Consider the following 21,183-nt stretch of genomic DNA (forward strand, 5'->3'; position numbering starts at 1 on the left):
TCTATTCTCATTCTTTTAACTACTACCTCCTTCTCACTACTTCAGAGCATCTTAAATTTTTTAAAATGAATTTCTCTCCTTCCATTCTTACCTGAAACTACCCCCAGTCAGGCCATCACTACTGCTGTTCTCCTGAAACTGTACTTGTCAAGGTCAACCTTGATTACCATGTTGCTGAATCCAATGGTTATTTTCAGTCTTCATCTTACTTAAATCTCAAACAGCACTTGACACACAGCTGTTCACTCTCTTCTCTGTAAAACTCTTTTTCTTCTTGGCTTCCAAGATAATTACACTTGCCTAGTTTTTATCCTACCTTTATAATGCTCTTTCTCAGTCTTTTCATTTTCCTTTTATCCCTATTCCCCCTGCCCCCATTTCCTCACCTAAATATTAGAGTGCCACAGTGCTCAGCCCCTGGATTTCTTCTTTTTTTTTTTTATCCATAGTCACTCTATATGTGATCTAGTGTAGATTTATGGGTTTAAATAGCATCTCAGTGTTGATATGATCCAAATTTTTTAACCCAGTTGTCTTCTCTGATAAGACCCATCCATATATCCTACTGTTATTTGGCATATATACTTGGGTGTCTAATAGGGACAGCAAATTTAACATCTCCAAAACTAAGCTCTGGATATTTCTCCAAATCAGGTTTTCTTACTCTTTTCTCCATTTCAGTTAATGGAACTTCATCCTTTAAATTGCTAGGATAAAAAAATCCTGATACTCAGCCTTAACTCTTCCCTGTCACAACCTTCATTAATCTGTCAGAGATTCTTGACAAATTCTTCTAAAATCTGACCACTTCTCACAACTCTCATCACATCTCACCTGTGTTATCACATAACTTCCTACTTGATGTCTTGAGTCTATGTTTGTCCTCCACGCCCCCCCCAAAACTATTCTTATCATCCAAAGTGACCCCATGAAAATATAAATCAGGTCATATCACTCTTCTGCTTATTACTGTAATTGAATGGATTCCCATGTCTCAGACTGAAACCCAAAATCCTCATCTCACCAATGGAGCTCTGTGTGACCTGGCTCTTTTCACTTTAGCCACTTTGCAGCACTGCTATCCTTGAACACATGAGGCAGTCTTCCCCTCCTAGGCCTTGACCTTGCTGTTTCCTCTGCCAGGCATGCTATTTTCTCAGCTGTTTGCATGGTTCACTTATTCACTTCCCTCATGTTGTCACTTCCGTCATCTCTGTGAGGGCGTCCCTGATCACTTATTGAAAAATCGCAACTAATTCCCTCCTATTTTCTATTCCTCTACCATGATTTATTTCCCCCTTATCATTACCACTTCAAATCACCATATTTTTAAATTGTTAGTCACCGTACATCATAAGTTTTTGATGCAGTGTTCCATGATTCATTGTTTTCATATAACAGCCAGTGCTCTGTGCATAGGTGCCCTCCTTAATACCCATCACTGGGCTAACCCATCCCTCTACCCCCACCCAAGATACAGTGAAAAGAAGGGCCATATGCACCCCAATATTCATAGCAGCAATGTCCACAATAGCCAAACTGTGGAAAGAGCTGAGATGCCCTTCAGCAGACGAATGGATAAAGAAGACATTGTCCATGTACACAATGGAATATTACTCAGCCATCAGAAAGGATGAATACCCAACTTTTGCATCAACATGGGTGGAACTGGAGGAAACACACCATATTTTTAAAATTATTTCATTGTTTATTTTTTAAAAAAGATTTTGTTTATTTATTTGAGAGAGAGCACACAGAGGGAGAGGGAGAGAAAGAAGCAGACTCCCTCCTGAGCAGGGAGCCTGACAGGGGGCTCGATCCCAGGACTCCAGAATCATGACCTGAGCTGAAGGCAGATGCTTAACCAATTGAGCCACTCAGGCACCCCTTATTTCATCTTTTAATTTTATCTTCAGTGTTGTAGTATAAGCTCTATGAGGGTAAGAAACTTGACTGATTTGCTTACTGTACTATCTCTTCTGGTTCAAATAATGCTCAATATATAGTAATGGCTAGAGAAACATTTGTTGAATGAAGGAACAGTTGGGAACAGGAGGGAGACAAACCACAATAGACTCTTTTTTTTTTTTTCCCCACAATAGACTCTTAATCTCACAAACAAACTGAGGGTTGTGGGAGGTGGGAGGGGTAGGGATAGGGTGACTGGGTTATGGACATTGGGGAGGGTATGTGCTATGGTGAATGCTGTGAAATGTGTAAGCCTGATGACTCACAGCCCTGCACCCCTGGGACAAGTAATATATTATGTGTTAATAAAAATAATTTTAAAAAATTTTAAAAAAGAAAGAACAGATTGGTGATAAGATTGTGTTGTCAAGGGTAATTTGAAATTCTGCTCTTGTGAACACTGTTCGTATTTTCCCATAGAAATAATAAAATTCATGGTTAAGTCCTGTACATTGGCTTAAAGACTAAGTTCTCCAATATGCTTAAAACTGGGGTTATTAGTTGAGGAAATCATACAGTGTCCTCTAGCTAGCTGGTGCCAATGAGACACACTTGGAAACAATTGGTCACAATATAGCATTGTGAGTGCAAGACAAAGAATCACAGAATCCAGTGGGAAGCTCTGAGGAAGGAGGAGTGATTTTAACCCACTGAGCCACCCAGGCGCCCCGGGAGGAGTGATTTTAGAATTGGAGTTAATTTCACAGAAGTGGGTCTGTAAGAATAATTGAAGTTTTGCCACAGAGAAAAAGGAAGGAATTTAATAGGCAGAAGGAATCGTATATCAGATGACACAAGTATAGAAGTATATGATATATTCATAAAAAGGAGAACAAATACTTTGTGACTTGAATATTGGTGAGAGAGGCAGGTGGGTCAAAGTTGTGGAAAATGCCATGAGCCATGTTAGGGAGCTGAGATGTAGTCTGTCAGTGCTAAGAAAGTTTTCTGGGCACGTATTGCATGGAGCACTGGGTATGGTGCATAAGCAATGAATTTTGGAACACTGGAAAAAAATTAAAGTAAATTTAAAAAAGAGAAAGTTTTCTGGATTGAATGGAGTTTTGGAGACTGGTAAAGAAGCAAAAGCTCATTGCTTCTCTTAGAAATTGTCTTTTTTTTAATTTTTAATTTTTATTTTTTATTATTTTTTTAATTTTTTATTTTTTATAAACATATATTTTTATCCCCAGGGGTACAGGTCTGTGAATCACCAGGTTTACACACTTCACAAGAAATTATCTTAACACTTTGTGGCTTATCAGTTGTTGGGTTCTCAAATTTCCTTTGGTTTCTAAGTAATTAAAAAAATAATTGGGCTACTTTGAAGTTTAGTTAATGACTAGGGTCTAAAATCTTATGTACTTCTAATTTATTGTGATAAGTAATATGCTCACTTATACATTGTTTTCAGAATGTCTGACCTCTTGAAGTTCAAATAGGAATTTACTGTTTTAACCAAACATTATTTATGATATCCACATACATGGTAGTTAAATACTGTTGTGTTGGGGCACCCAGGTGGCTCAGTTGGTTAAGTGTCTGACTCTTGATTTAAGCTCAGGTCATGATCTCAGGGTCCTGAGGTCGAGCCCCACATCAGGCTCTGCACTCAGCACAAAGTCTACTTGAGATTCTCTCTTTCCCTTTGGTCTTTCCCCAGCTCACTAAGTAAATAAAGTCTTTAAGAAAATACTGACATGTTATCTTTGTGGTCAGAACTACTCAATAAAGTCAAATTTGATCTTTAGCAAGACACTGGTGACCTGGATAAAAGGCACAGGAGGTTTGCCTATCAAAAATGCATGTATCAGAGTCCGGAGAGATTTAGCCAAGGGAAAAGATGAGAGAATCAAGATTCAAACTTATCTTGAGCTGGAATCCTGAAGAATGAGTCTATACCAAGTAGAAAAAATTATTATGCAGAAAGCTTAATGTCCTAAGTTTAGGTTCAGAAATTTAATTATGTGAGTCAAGGCTGGGGAAGCTTGAGCTGGCAGCTGATAGGAATCTAAGTACCAGGTACTATTCTAAGAGCTCTGTGTGAGTTAAATCATTTAAGCCTAACAGCATCCTTATGAGGTAAGAGCAATTATACTTCCCATTCTACAGGCACCCAAATTTTCTCAATACCATGTAGCCATAGAATGGTAGAAGTGAGATTTGAACTGACAATGGTGACTACTATGCAATATTCCATGGCAAGAGTTGATGTGAAAATTGTGCTCTGTGTGTGTGTGTGTGTGAAAATTTTAGAATATTAAGGCTTGAAGGAAACTGAGAGATCAGGATATTCATGCATTCTTCCAGCTTCCTGGGCAATGCCTTAGAGGTCCCCTCCAAGAGCAGTGGATAGGTAACTCAGTGGGTAGCAAAACCAGCACACTTCCATTGGTTCTGTTCCCTATGTTGGGGGATACAAATATGGTTTCATTTGAAGTAAGAGTTCACACAGCTTTTTAAAACAGTGCCTTTGATCTTATAGCCTAAGCACTTGTTTTTTGACGAGGATGCCATGGTCAAAGTAATGAGTGTAATATGAGCTAACAGTGGAAGTGGGGCTTCTTGAACATAAAACCCATTTTATTTTTAATATGACTCCATTTTTTAAAAAATTATCATGGTAAGAAGGCCTAATGTGAGATCTAACCTCTTAAATTTTTAACTGTATGATGCATTATTGTTGACAATAGTACAATGGTGTATAACAGATCTTCAGAGCTTATTTGTCTTCCTTAACTGACTCTTTATGCACGTTGATTAGTATACTGTCTGTGTCTCCCTGCCCCTCTCCCCCTGGAAATCACCATTCCACTCTATGATTCTATGAATTTGACTATTTTTACAAATATTTTATAAATTTTACTATTTTACCTCATGTAAGTGGAATTATGTAGTACTTGTTTTTCTGTGATGGGCTTATTTTACTCAGCATAATGTCCTGAAGCTTCATTTGTGTTGTAATATATGGCAGAATTTCCTTCTTTTTTCAGGTGGAATAGTATTCCATTGTATGTCTTTATCCATTTGTTTGTCAGCGGACATTTTTATTTTTTCCATGTCTTGGTGGTTACAAATAATGCTGAGATGAACATAGGAGTACTATTATCTCTTTGAGATACTGATTTCAATTCTTTTAGATAAATACCCAGAAGTAGGATTTCTGGATCATATGGTAGCTCTATTTTTAATTTTTTTGAGGACCTTCCATATTGTTTACCAAAAAAGCTGCTGCATTATTTGTGTTCCAACTAACAGTGCATAAATATTCCACTTTCTCGACATCCTTGCTAATGCTTGCTATCTTTTTTTTTTTTAATATAATAACCATCCTGACAGGTATGAAGTAGTATCTTGTTGTGGTTTTGATTTGACTTTCCTTCATGATTAGTAACAAAAAGCATTTTTTTAATATACCTCTCAGCCATTTGTGTGTCTTCTTTGGAGAAATGTCTCATCAAGTCTTTGGTGACCTTAAAAACAGCATTGTGTTCCACCTCTGGGGATGGCTGTTCCTTCTTGCACCATGTTTCGTATACTGTACTTAATTCAGGGGCTACATGTTACCGACCTACAAAGTGGTCCTGAGAAAGGGAATCAGAATGCTATGGGGTCTGGAAACATACATAGAGTGAATGAAGTGATTAAGAATGTCTAGCCTGGAAGAAAAGTTAAGAAGGCTGTCAGTTATTTCAAATAAGAAGGGCCACTTTGTTTAAGAAGGAAAGGTTTTGTGATTAAAAAACATTGGTCTCAAAAATAAACATAAAAAGTTGTTTAATAGAATTCCAGAAATGAAAAGGCATCTCATGAGCTAGTAAGGTCCCTGTCATGAGATATATTCAAGCCAGGCTGTGAGCACTGTAAGGATGCTATAGAGTTGGTTCCTCCAATGGTTGGGAGGTTTGACAACTTAGCTTCCGAGAACACTTTAAACTGTAGGAATATATGAGTCTAAGAGGTCCTTAGTCCAGAGGGTAAGCCGTTAAATCTTTACACCCCATTTGATGTTACAAATACCATTTTAGATTATATTCTTTATCCAAGGTCATTTACCATAACCCTTTATATAAATCAATAGATGATATGATTTTGGCAATTCCCAACTGATCTAACAATATATCAATTCTAAACATAGAATACACATTAGATTTGGTTCACAGATCAAAGAGTTTTAGAGCTATGAGGTCCTTAGAGATTGTCTGATCAAATCCTTTTATCGCAGGATGACAAAATTGAAGTTAAGAGGCAGTGTGTCTGCTCCTGCCTTACCTAGCTCCTTACAGGGGCATAAGGAATGAACACACTTAACCCTGCCCTTTTCTGAGCCAGTACAAACTAGGGCAGGACACTAGCAACAGTCTTTGGTGCACATCTGGGAAGGCCTAGAAGTTGTCGAATAATGATAGCTGCGGTTTATTAAGTGCTAGCACTGCTCTAGACACAATTATGGGTGTTTTGTGAACAATATGAAATTTACTCTGTGAGAGCAGGATTATTATTTTTTATATTACAGATGACGAAAGTGAAGCTATGTGCTTTACCCAGGATCACACAGCTGGTAGGGTGGCTGACTTCAGATTCAAATACACAAACGTTTGTCCGTAAAGCCTGTGCTCTTAACTACTTTACTTGCCATTCAGTTACAGCCCATATTGGCCCATGTCACCTAGGGCTCTGTCTTTGCCCATCAGATTGGATCTTCCTAATGTAGGTGTTCTCCTGGGTCATGCTTAATCTCAGTCCTCCTTTTGGACATAATATGGAACCACTGACTTGCTTCTTAGGACCAGTGTTGGCAGCCAGACCATCACCCCAACTTTGAGTTTGTGATATTTACATAGTTTTCACCTTGAGTTAGGACAGGTGAAATAATTTACTCAAGGATACACACAGTATAAGAAAGATCTGGAAGACGGACCCCAGAATTCTTTTACCCAGTGCAGTGCACCTTCTTCTGTCCTTCATTCTATTTCCCCATAAAGCTATAAATAAGATATATACTTTGTAATTTTTAATTCAAGCTTTGCTGTAAAAAGTAAAAAAGTGAAAAAAGCCATGAGTCATGCTCCATTATCTTCTGGCACTGACTTGCTGTGAAGCCATTCAGGATAATGTGGGTCTCTAATATCCTTGTAGAAAACTCAATGTTTTTCTCCTTATATAAGGTCAATCTGCAGGTTCAAGAATTTTTCTCATTAATGCAAGATTTTTAAAAGTATTTATTCTGAACTATTTGGTATATCCTGTTTGTTATAAATGATAAATCATGTACATGGTTGATCTCCTTTGTCTTCCATAGCTATCAGCTTCTCTTGAAGCATTTTTATAAAAGATTTCTATTCATTTCTTAGTTTTTTAAATTTATATTTAGAAACTACTTAAAACAACTGTAGTGTTAAAGTTTTAATTCCAATAGTGGGTTTGTCTGTTTCTCCTTTCAGTTCTGTCAGTTATTACTTCATAAATTTTGAAGGTCTAATATTAGGTGCATGCACATTTAGGATTGTTCTCTCTTCTTGAGTCCTTGTCATTAAAAAAATCCCTCCTGATTCATGATATTAGTCATTGTTCCGAAGTCCCCTTTTCTGATACTAATAAAGCTACTTTAGATATTTTAATCTGACTGATGCATATCTTTTTTCATTATCTTACTTCTTCTTCTTCTTTTTTTTTAAATTGATTTATTTATTTTCAGAAAAACAGTATTCATTATTTTTTCACCACACCCCTCTATAATACCCACCACCTGGTACCCCAACCTCCCAACCCCCCTCCACTTCAAACCTCTCAGATTGTTTTTCAGAGTCCATAGTCTCTCATGATTCACCTCCCCTTCCAATTTACCCCAACTCCCTTCTCCTCTCTAACACCCCTTGTCCTCCATGATATTTGTTATGCTCCACAAATAAGTGAAACCATATGATAATTGACTCTCTCTGTTTGACTTATTTTACTCAGCATAATCTCTTCCAGTCCCGTCCATGTTGCTACAAAAGTTGGGTATTCATCCTTTCTGATGGAGGTATAATACTCCATAGTGTATATGGACCACATCTTCCTTATCCATTCGTCCATTGAAGGGCATCTTGGTTCTTTCCACAGTTTGGTGACCGTGGCCATTGCTGCTATAAACATTGGGGTACAGATGGCCCTTCTTTTCACTGCATCTGTATCTTTGGGGTAAATACCCAGGAGTGCAATTGCAGGGTCATAGGGAAGTTCTATTTTTAATTTCTTGAGTAATCTCCACACTGTTCTCCAAAGAGGCTGCACCAACTTGCATTCCCACCAACAGTGTAAGAGGGTTCCCCTTTCTCCACATCCTCTCCAACACATGTTTTTCCTGTTTTGTTAATTTTGGCCATTCTAACTGGTGTCAGGTGATATCTCAATGTGGTTTTAATTTGAATCTCCCTGAGGGCTAGTGATGAACTAAAACCACATTATTTTACTTCTAACCAATTCATCCAGTTTACTTTTTTTTCTTTCCTTTTCTTTTTTTAAATTATTTTTATTAACATATAATGTATTATTTGCCCCAGAGGTACAGATCTGTGAATCAACAGGCTTACACATTTCATAGCACTCACTGTAGCATATACCCTCCCCAGTGTCCATAACCCACCTTCTCTGTTCCTCCCTCCCCCCAGCAACCCTCAGTTTGTTTTGGGAGATTAAGAGTCTCAGTTTACTTTTTGATTAACATTAGCATGCTCCATCTTTTTCTGTTCTCTTGCTTTTGATCTGCCTGTGTTGTTGTGTATTTTCTTCTAAAGATTTTATTTATGTATTTGAGAGAGAGGTAACATGAATAGTGGGGGCAGAGAGTGGGAGGGGGAGAATCAGACTCCCCACTGAGCAGGGAGCATGGTGCAGGGGCTAGATCCCAGGACTCTGAGATTATGACCCAAGTTGAAGACAGACACTTAACCAACTGAGCCACCCAGCTGCCCCTGTGTTGTGTTTAAAGTGAGTTTCTTACAGACAACTATAGTTGGGACATTTTTAAATAAATTTACATTTATTTGTAATTAATAATACAAATGATAAACACATCCATACAATCCCTGTTGCTTATCACAGCAAGTGCACTCCTTAATTTCCATCACCTATTTCACCCAACCCCATATCACACCCCCTACCTGCTCTCTGGTAGCCATCAATTTGTTCTCTATAGTTAAGAGTCTGTTTGTTGGTTTGCCTCTCTCTCTTTTTCTCCATGATCATTTGTTTAGTTTCTTAAATTCCACATATGAATGAGATCATACGGTATCTGCTTTCTCTGACTGACTTACTTTGTTTAGCATAATACTCTAGCTCCATCCACATTGTTGCAAGTGGTGAGATTTTATTCTTTTTTATGACTAACATTCCATTTATATACATAACACATCTTCTTCATCCATTCATCAGTTGGACACTTGGGCTGTTTCCATAATTTGGCTGTTGTAGATAATGCTGCTATAAACATCAAGGTGCATATATTCCCTCTGTATTAGTGTTTTCATATTCTTTCGATAAATACCCCGTAGTGCAATTGCTGGATTGTAAGATAGTTCTATTTTTAAGTATTTGAGGAATCTCCATACTGTTTTCCAGACTGGCTGTACCAGTTTGCATTCCCACCAACAGTTGCAAGAGGTTCCTCTTTCTCCACAATCTTGCCAACATCTGTTGTTTCTAATGGTTTTTGATATTAGCTATTCTGACGGGTGTGAGATAATATCTAATTGTAGTTTTGATTTGTATTTCTCTGATGATCAGTGATGTTGACCATCTTTACATTATGTCTGTTGGCTATCTGGATGTCTTCTTTGGAAAAATTTCTATTCATGTCTTCTGCCCATTTTTAATTGGATTATTTGATTTTGGATGGTGAGTTGTATAAGTTCCTTATATATTTTGGATACTATCCCTTTATCAGAGATGTCCTTTGCTTCATTTATTCTTTTTTCATATATTTTGATGAAGTTCCAATAGTTTATTTTTGCTTTTGTTTCCCTTGCCTTGGTTTTTTGTTGTGAGTTGGAATGTTCTGTAGATTATCAGGTCAAGTTGGTTGCTAGTAGAGCTCACGTCTTCCTTAACTTTTATTTTTTCTGTGCTCTCTGGAATCTCTTCTCTTTTGTATTCTATTTTGCATTTCCATGTGAATTTTGGAGTCACTTACTACATTCCTTGTAAGACTGCTGATGTTTTAGCTGAGATTGCATGAATCTATATATATGTAGGACAACTGATATTTTTATGGTAGAGAATATCCTTAACCATGAATATGGTATAAATTTCCACTTATGTAGTTCTCTTTATGTCTTTCATTTTTGGTTAATGCTTTCTCCATAAAAAACATTGCCCATATTTTGATATATTTATGTCCAGATACTTTATATATTTTATGGTACTTCAAATATTTGAAAACATTTTGCTCATTGCTACTGTATAAAATTACAATGTTTGTATATGAATTTTAGTCTAGCCACTGCCGTATTTTCTTAATAATTCTAGTAATTTGTCTGTAAAACTCTTTGGATTTTCCAGGTAGATAATCATATATCTGTTTCTATCATTCCAATATTTGTAGCTTTTATTTTCTTTAATACTATTATATGGGTTAGGCTCTCCAGTGCTAAGTAGTTGTTCTTCTAATATGAAACTTTATCCTGTTACTAATCATACAGAAAATAATTCTAACAAATCTCTATTGAGGTGATGTTTCTTCTAGGTTTTTGGTAAAATGCCATTTACTAGGTTTAGGAAGATATTGTATACACATACTGTTCCTGTCTGTTTGCAGAATTAAATTCATACCAAAGAACTAAGAGTCTATTCTAGACTCATAAAATGAACTAAGAGTCTGCTCTATGCCAGAAATTGCACTGGAGATTTGAGATATAACACAAAACAAAACAGATAAAAATCTGTGCCTTAATTTTTTTAAAAATATTTTGTTCCAGGAATATTTGGTAGAATTTACCTATGAGTGTTTACTTGGTGGAACATTTAACAGTGAATGGCCCAATGCCTTTTACTGTAATTGTTCTCTATTTTTTTGAGATGGTTTTGATAAGTTATATAGGAGTTTTTGAGTTTTATCTATGTTTTAACACACATTAGCATAAAATTAGTGATAATTGTTTTTATTCTTCTAGCTTTTTAAAAATTCTTATTGTTTTTTTATTATGTTAGTCACCATACAGTATTCATTAGTTTTTTTTTTTAATTAATTTTTTATTTTTTGTAAACATATATTTTTATCCCCAGGGGTACAGGTCTGTGAATCACCAGGTTTACACACTTCACAGCACTCACCAAAGCACATACCCTCCCCAATGTCCATAATCCCACCCCCTTCTCCCAAACCCCCTCCCCCCAGCAACCCTCAGTTTGTTTTGTGAGATTAAGAGTCACTTATGGTTTGTCTCCCTCCCAATCCCATCTTGTTTCATTTATTCTTCTCCTACCCACTTAAGCCCCCATGTTGCATCACCACTGCCCTATGACCCAGCAATTGCACTATTGGGTATTTACCCTAAGGATACAAACGTAGTGATCCAAAGGGGCACATGCACCCGAATGTTTATTCATTAGTTTTTGATGTAGTGTTCCATGATTCATTGTTTGCATATTACCACCCAGTGCACATTGCAGGACGTGCCCTCCTTAATATCCATCACCAGGCTAACCCATCCCCCCACCTCTCTTCCCTGTGAAACCCTCAGTTTGTTTCCTGGATTCCATAGTCTGTCATGGTTCCACTCTCCCTCTGATATTTCCCTTCATTTTTCCCATCTTGCTCCTAATGTCCTCCATGCTATTCCTTATGTTCCGCATATAAGGGAAGCTGTATAATTGTCTTTCTCTGTTTGACTTATTTTACTTATATTATACTTAATATAATTCCCTCCAGTTCCATCCATATTGATGCAAATGGTGGGTATGCTGAATAATATTCCGTTGTATATATGGACTACATCTTCCTTATCCATTTTTCTATTGAAGGGCATCTTGACTCCTTCCATAGTTTGCCTATTGTGGACTTGCTGCTATGAACATTAGGGTGCATGTGCCCCTTCTTTACACTATATCTGTATTTTGGGGGTAAATATCCAGCAGTGAAATGGCTGAGTCATAAGGTAACTCTATTTTTAACTTTTTGAGGAACCTCCATACTGTTTTCCAAAGTGGCTGTATCACCTTGCATCCCCACCAATAGTGTAAAAAGGTTCATGTCTGAAAATATCTCTACTTTTCCCACCCAAATTGGTAATTGGTTAGTACAAGAATCTAATATAGAAAATATTTTCCTTCAGAAAGTCATTGCTTGGGGCACCTGGGTGGTCAGTGGGTTAAGCCTCTGCCTTCGGCTCAGGTCATGATCTGAGAGTCCTGGGATAGAGCCCCACATCGGGCTCTCTGCTCAGCAGGGAGCCTGCTTCTCCCTCTCTCTCTGTCTGCCTCTGTCTACTTGTGATATCTCTCTGTCAAGTAAACAAATAAAAAATCTTAAAAAAAAATCATTGCTTGGGCGCCTGGGTGGCTCAGTGGGTTAAGCCTCTGCCTTCGGCTCAGGTCATGATCTCAGGGTCCTGGGATCGAGTCCCGCATCGGGCTCTCTGCTCAGCAGGGAGCCTGCTTCCCTCTCTTTCTCTCTGCCTGCCTCTCCATCTACTTGTGATTTCTCTCTGTCAAATAAATAAATAAAATCTTTAAAAAAAATCGTTGCTTAAGTGTCTGTTTAGGTATCCATATTGGTATAGAAATATCTGAAGCTATTGTGCTTCTTAATCCTATCTATACTGCCTGTTTTTCCTCTCTGGAAGTTTTAGGGACTTTCAGAGAGGGCTTACTTCCACCCATTGTATCATACCCTTTTCAATCTAGAAAATTATGTCTTTTCTACTGTGATTAATTTATTGTCTTTTTACTCTGTGGTAAATTTTCTTCAATTTGGTTAGCAGTCTCCCTTCCTAATTTTTATTTCTGCTACCATACACTGAATTTTGTTTCCTACATGCTCCTCTTATTCTAGCACTCTGCAATTGCTTCATTAAAGCTTTGTCTTTTCTCATATCTTTGAAGATACTGATAACTTTTAAATTTTTTCTTCCCTTTCTGAGGAATCTCTGCACCTCTCCCATTTGTTCAATTTGATTTGTCTTCCTTACAGGCTTTGATAGCCTTTCCTTACTTATTTGATAATCTTTGGTTGTATTTCAATGATTGAGAGAGCTATAAAAATTTATTTGATAAGAGAGTGTATAAAAATTTATTTGATAAGCTCTCAACATTTGGGGGTTTTTCAATGTTGAGTATAAATATGGACCAAAATACTGGAAGTTATCTGTTGGAATACCTTGTTAATAACTTAAACATATAAATAAAAAAAAAGTACTTAAACATATAAATTTTTTTTTAAGTATCACTTTGCCTGTGTTCTACAAAGTTTGATGAATGGCAGTAGTTTCATTGTTATTCAGTTCTAAATATTCTGTAATTTCTGGGGCACCTGGGTGGTACAGTCAGTTAAGTGTCATACTCATTAAGTGGTTTTGGCTCAGGTCATGATCACCAGGTTGTGAGATCAAGCCCCACATTGGGCTCCATGTTCAGTGTGGAATCTGATTGACTCTCCCTCTTCTTCTGCCCTTCCCCATCCCCCAAGATAAATAAATACATCTTTAAAAAAATATTCTTTAATTTCCATTAGGTGTTCTTCTCTCTTTACCCATGAATAATTTAGAAACTTGTATATGTGCACACATACATGTCCACACCCTTGTTTTCCATTCATATGTTTAGTTTTTAATTGCATTTATCAGAAACATCCGGTCTTTGTGATACAAATTATTTAATTTGTAATTTGTAATTAATTTAATTATTGAAAGTAGTTGATTATTGCTTTATGGCTTAGTATGTGACCAGTTTTCATAAATATCCCCTGTATGTTTGTTAAAAAAAAAAATTACCAAATTGTTGGTTGCAGATCCTGTATATGTCTTACACAACCCAAGTATCAATTTCTAAGAGAGGTGTGTTAAAATTTCACAATGTCATTGTGGATGTTCTTTCTCCCAATAGTCTTTTGTTTTTTGCTTTATGCATTTTAAACTATTTTATTGGGTATATTCAAATATAATATTATATCTTTTTGGAGAAGTGAATACTTTTACCATTATGAAATTATTTTATCTCTAGTAATGCCTTTGCTTTTAAGTCCACTTTTGGGGATGCCTGGGTGGCTCAGTTGGTTAAGCAGCTGCCTTCGGTCCGGGTCATGATCCCAGCGTCCTGGGATGGAGTCCCACTTCGGGCTCCTTGCTCGGCAGGGAGCCTGCTTCTCCCTCTGCCTCTGCCTGCCACTCTGCCTGCCTGTGCTTGCTCTCCTTCTCTTTCTCTGACAAATAAATAAAATCTTAAAAAAAAAAGTCCATTTTTGCCTGATGTGGACACAGCTAAATGATTTTTCTTTGTTAATGTTTACATCTTTTATAATTTTTCCATATTTTTACATTCTTTTTTAAAAAATCCTTTTTGATAATCTGTGCCTTTTAACCAGAGTTTATTTTTATTTATTATAATTACTCATATATTAGTTTTATTTCTTCCATTCTATGATATTTTTGTTTTTCTTTTTCTGTTCTTTTTTCCTCCTTTCTTGCCTTTATTTGAATTGATGTATCTTATTTTCCTCCTCTACTGCTTTTAAAGATTTTCAATTCTTTAGCTACCTTTGAAATTTTTAAAATATATACATAACAAAATAAAAAGTTAATTAATATTTTACCTTTCTCCCTCAAAATATAAGACCTTGTAATGGTTTAATTTTATTCACCTCTAACCAGTGTCTAGATGTCCACCCTTTTAGCTCTCTCTTTTTCATTAGATTATAAATTAGACACTTTATTATTGTTTTATAGAGTCAGCTTTTATATAAGTTTATATATTTACTTTTTATTTCAATTTATGTGCCACCAAAGTGAGCACAACATATTTGCTTTTTATTTCAATCATATTCCTTCCGATATGTTAGAACTACTTTTGCTATTTTCTTCTTGAGACATATACTTTAACATTTTCTTCAGCAAAGGTTTAACAGTGGTAAACTCATTGTTTTTTAATTTTTTATTTCTTTTCAGCTTAACAGTATTCATTGTTTTTGCACCACACCCAGTGCTCCATGCAATCCATGCCCTCTCTAATACCCACCACCTGGTTCCCCCAACCTCCCACCCCCGCCCCTTCAAAACTCTCAGATTGTTTTTCAGAGTCCATGGTCTCTCATGGTTCACTTCCCCTTCCAATTTCCCTCAACTCCCTTCTCCTCATATTTTTAATAGCTAAAAATATCTTTATTTCATTTCTGTTCCTGAGATATAGCTCATATTAGTATACAATTTTAAGGTAATGCAGTACAACTCAAACATAATACAATAAGCATAAGCCCAAATACTCATTTTTATAAAATGCAGGGTCACATTATTTTAAGGTTGACATAATTTGATTGAAATTAGCTGGCTAGGAGTTCCCAAGTTCTGGCTGTATGATGCAAATCAATGTTGATCTCAGAATTACTTAGGCACAATGTAGTGGCCAGGTGTATACTTCAGCTTAAGTATTGATGGGGTAATTCTGGATCCCATGATGGGCTGAGATTTCCAAGAGAGTAACAGTGATCATAACTAAGAATCTCTTAGTTGGGGAAATTGGGAATCATCTTTTTTTCACTTGTTTCCCTCTTTAATCTTTGATCTATACATGGTAAGAATTGGAGCCAGAGAAGATTTTATCTTCATTTGAATTATATATATATATTTACTTAATGAAGAATTACATTATTGCATGGGGATTTTACTGTACTTACTTTTTGTCATCACTTAGGAAAAATGTCAATATTATATTGTCTTCTGACTTCACTGCTGCTATTGAGATATTAGTTATCAATTTAATTATTATGACCGTGCAGGTAATCTCTTTTATCTGTTTGCTGTTGAGTTCTTCAGTTTATTTTTGGTGTTCTGCAGTTTTACTGTGATTAATCTTGGACTCTTGGAGATCTTTAAAATGAGATTTCATGTCTTTCAACAGTTCTGGAGAATTTTCACCCATTGACTTTTGAATATTCTGTCTTTTTTGCCTTCTAGTTTTCTGTTTCCCTCTGAATGCTCGACTCATTAAATCTGTGTTCGGCCTTCTGACTCCGTACTCTTGAGTTTACTCATTTCTATATAACAACCACCCACAACAAAATATAAAACCTTACAATTACCCCAGAAGGTTTCTCTTTTGTTGAACTTCTCAGTTATTTCATTGTTAATTTCAAGAAGATATATTTAGTTGTTTTTCAAATTGGCCTAGTCATGTTTGATAGTCTTAGCTCCTTATTTATTTAATAAATTCCTTTCTCTAATTCTTTAAACATACTAAAAATAGTTGTTTTATAATTCTCTATTTGATAATTCCAGATTCTAGAGTCTGTTTTATTGTTGTCACTGTTGTTCCTAGCTGATTTTCACAAATGGTGGCTTTTCTTACCCTGAGTTTTGTGAATTTTATTGTGAACTTATATTTATTGCAACATTGTGGGAGGTTTATGAAGCCTGAATAGAAGGAACTTCACCAAATACCCTGAACATTTTGTGTTTGCTTTTGTTGTTTTATAATTTTCTCTCAAACTCTTTTCTCCTTTGAATGTATGTTTCAATTTTTTTATTGTTATTCAGCAAGAGAGATATCAGTTGTATATAAGTTTTTGAAGATAAGAATTATTTTTAGAATGACATTTCTCTCTTTGGGTGATTTCTCTTCAAATGTATACTGTAATTTTCATGTGTTTTTGTTATGTTCCTTTACTCAATTCTTTATTTTGGTCTGGGGGTCATAGATGCCCACAGTTTTCAGCTTTTAAGATGTTGGTTCAGCTTTGAGTAAGGTCTCAGAAATTACAGGCTTTCTATCTTGTGATCTGGTACCCCTGATCATGGTGTCTTCCTGACCCATTTCACCCCAGTGACGTACCCTGGCCAGAGGTTAGGGTTAGAAACAATAAAGTGGGATGTCAGCATTGTTTTTCCTTAAATGTCCCTCCCTCTGAGTACCATCCCATTCATTTGCTTCTCCCAAACACTTCTTTTTCTTATTTTATCTATGTTTTTATTTTAATTCCAGTTAGTTAACATACAGTGTTCATTTCAGGTGTACAGTGTAGTGGTTCAACAATTTTGTATGTTACTCAATGCTCATTGTGATAAATGTACTCTTAATCCCCTTCACTTATTTCACTCATTCCCCAACCCATCTCCCCTCTGGCAACCATCAGTTGGTTCTCTATAATTAACAGTCTGTTTCTTAATTTGTTTCTCTCTCTTCTTTTTGTTCTTTTGTTTTGTTTCTTAAATTCCATATATGAGGGAAACCACACACTATTTGTCTTCTCTGACCTGTTTCACTTTGTATAATATTCTCTAGCTCCATCCATGTCATTGCAAATGGCAAGATTTTGTTCTTTTATATATATATATAAAGTATTTCATTTTTTATATATATATATAAATAAATATTTTTCAGTCATATAAAGAATATAAAATACAAATAATTTTATTAAAGAAGATAAAGAAGCTGTGGTATACAGATAAAGATATCTTCTTTATCTGTTTCATCAATGGATGGCCATTTGGGCTGATTCCATATCTTAGCTATTGTAAATAATGCTATTATAAACATAGGGGTGCATATAGTCCTTTGAGTTAATGTTTTCATATTTGGGTAACTACTCAGTACAATTACTGGATCATAGGGTAGTTCTTTTTTTTTAAGATTTTATTTGTTTATTTGACAGACAGAGATCACAAGTAGAGAGACAGGCAGAGAGAGAGAGGGAAGCAGGCTCCCTGCTGAGCAGAGAGCCCAATGCGGGACTTGATCTCAGGACCCTGAGATCATGACCTGAGCCGAAGGCAGCGGCTTAACCCACTGAGCCACCCAGGTGCCCCATGGGGTAGTTCTATTTTTAACTTTTTTTAAAGGTAATATGCACTTAAAAAAATGCTTTTCTTTTTAAATGTAAATTTAATTTAATTAACATATAGTATATTATTAGTTTCAGAGGTAGAATTTATTGATTCATCAGTTGCATATAACACCCAGTTCTCATTATATCATGTGCCCTCCTTAATGCCCATCACCCCACCCACTTCCCCTCCAGCAACCCTTAGTTTGTTTCTTATAGTTACGAGTCTCTTATGGCTTGTCTCCCTCTCTGTTTTCGTGTTTTTTCCTTCCCTTCCCCTATGTTCATCTGTTTTGTTTCCTAAATTCCACATATGAATGAAGTCATATGGTATATCTTTCTCTGAATTATTTCACTTAGCATAATACCCTCTAGTTTTATCCATGTTATTGCAAATGGCAAGATTTCATTCTTTTTGATGGCTGAGTAATATTCTGTGTGTGTGTGTGTGTGTGTGTGTGTGTGTGTATACACACATATATGTATATATACACTACATCTTCTTTACCAATTCATCAGTTGATGGACATTTGGACTCTTCCTGTGTTTTGGCTATTGTGGATATTGCTGCTATGAACACTGAAGTGCATGTGCCCCTTCGAATCACTGTTAGTATCCTTTGGCTAAATACCTAGTAGTGCAATAGCTGGGTCATAGGATAGCTCCACTTTTAATCTTTTGAGAAAACTCCCTACTGTCTTACAGAGTGGCTACGTCTATTCTCAACATTTTGGGGAACCTCTATATTGTTTTCCACAGTGGCCGTACCAGTTTGCATTCCCACAAAGAGTGCAATGAGGGTTTCTTTTTCTCTACATCCTTGCTAACACCTGTTGTTTCTTGTGGTGTTGATCTTAGCCATTTTGACGGGTGTGAGATGGTATCTCATTGTAGTTTTGATTTGTATTTCCCTGATGGTAAGTGATGATGAACATCTTTACATGTGTCTGTTGGCCATCTAGATGCCTTCTTCAGGGATATGCCTATTCATGTTTTCTGCCCATTTTTAAATTGGATTATTTCGTTTTGGGGTGTTGAGTTGTATAAATTCTTTATAGATTTTGGATTTGAACCCTTTATCAAAGATATCCTTTGCAAATACCTTCTCCCCTTCCTTGAGTTGTCATTTTAGTTTTGTTGATTATTTCCTCTGCTGTGAACTTTTTTTTTTTTTTAAAGATTTTATTTATTTATTTGACAGAGAGAGATCACAAGTAGGCAGAGAGGCAGGCAGAGAGAGAGAGAGGAGGAAGCAGGCTCCCTGCCAAGCAGAGAGCCCAATGCGGGACTCGATCCCAGGACCCTGAGATCATGACCTGAGCTGAAGGCAGCGGCTTAACCCACTGAGCCACCCAGGCACCCCAGCTGTGAACTTTTTATTTTGATAAGTCCCAGTAGTTTATTTTTGTGTTTGTTTTTCTTGCCTCAGGTTTCCCAAAGATTTTTGGTCACAAGTTATTAATCAGTCTTTCCTGGGTAATTACTTTTAAGGAACTTATTGAGGAATTGAGGAGCTATTCCAGCTTCTAGAATCTTCCTAAATCTTGTTCTGGAATTCTCAGTATTTGGCACATATGCCTCATCGTTTATACTTGTTTTCTTATTCCACAATTTAAAAAAGAATCTTTTGTTGTTGTTTTCCTGAGTTTAAAAGGAGATTTATGGTGTAAAATATGACCTTACTCTGCCAATTTTACATGAAAATCCCCTTATAATGTTTATTAGCTTAACAGTTTATCAACATTAAGTAACCAGTTTGAGAGCAGAAGTTGTGGGAAGGGCAAAGGTATAAAATGTGTTAGATTATTGTAATATCTGTTTTACCTCTTCTCTGGAGTCTCTTATCCCCTCTTCACTAACACAAAATAGTAATGCTTAGCCACTCTTCTTACAGCCTGGGTAAGTCAGATCATCCTGGTTTGCTTTGGTATCTGTTTCTGTGGCGGAGATGACAAACTAACCCAGAAGTCATGCTTGTCCTTCCATACTGGTGAGCTGTCATTGTAAAGTTACTGCATTTTCAGAAATGATATTTGTTCATTCCTCTGCACCTAGGATGGTCATGCAGCTAGTTCTCACCAAGGGAATGGAAACAAAAATAATGATGTCACTTTAAGGCCAAGGGTATTAAAAAGAGGTGTGGCTTTCCTGCCTTCTCTTTTTCCATCTGCCAGAGTAGAAGAGATGGTTTCCAAACTCTAGATCGATGGAACTTGAGTCTTTCAAACAACAAGTGGAGAAAAACAGCTTATCTAGCAGCAACTCCTATACTGGAATTGCTATTTATTGTACTTTTATTTTGTAAGGGTACTGCATTTTTGGAATTGGTTTGTTATAGCTGTGTGCATTACCCTAACTTACAAAATCTAGGTATTCCTTCTGAGAGACCCCCCCCCCACACTTTTTTTTGTGGTCAGAAATACTAGGAAATCGCACTAGATATTCCATGCTGTGTGATTCTAAGCATATCAAGACCTTCCATCATCTTTAATGCTTATCTAATTTGAGTCCTTAATGAAGTTGCCTTTTGACACATGGTTTTATTTAATGACATGAATCTCTTTAAGGTTTTATTTTATTTGCTTAGCATATTGCCTGGGAGATGTTTTCCTAATATTGTGATTAAGAAAGTACATTCTTAATCCACAACATTTTTATGGAAGGGCAAAAATGCCCTTTGAGATATTTTATCAAATGCTTTTTTAAAATCCCAGAAATTTTACATATTTGATGTCTGCTATATTTTTCTGTACTAAGAGTTGTTTTTATTTAATTTCTTCCTGAGACTTGATACATGGTCTAGTGCTATGATTTTAAACTCTGTAATATTCCCTTCCAAGGGTTTTGATGAAATGTGATGTCCTTCTCACTTTCTTTCCCATTCTGAAGCGAGAGCACAATGGATCCCTGGCAGAGATTTCTCTATCCATAAAACAATCATTTATCATGATAATTTTAGGAAAGGATAGCCTGGTTATCAGTCAATTGTAGACGCTTGCTATAATTGGATATAAAGATAGGGTTTCATTGAGTTGATCAGATTCTAGGGTCACAAGTTAGTGCAAGTAGGAAGGAAGAGGAGTTGGAAATCTTACAAACTGTTTGGAGGTGGGAGGGTTGCCAGACTCTGTTTCTCTGATATTCAGAATTCCTCACACAGTCACTGCTCACAGCAGGCTAAGGGTCCTGGAAGATGAACAAGAGAA

This window comes from Mustela erminea, chromosome 17, assembly GCF_009829155.1.
Source record: "Mustela erminea isolate mMusErm1 chromosome 17, mMusErm1.Pri, whole genome shotgun sequence".
Classification (NCBI taxonomy): Eukaryota; Metazoa; Chordata; class Mammalia; order Carnivora; family Mustelidae; genus Mustela; species Mustela erminea.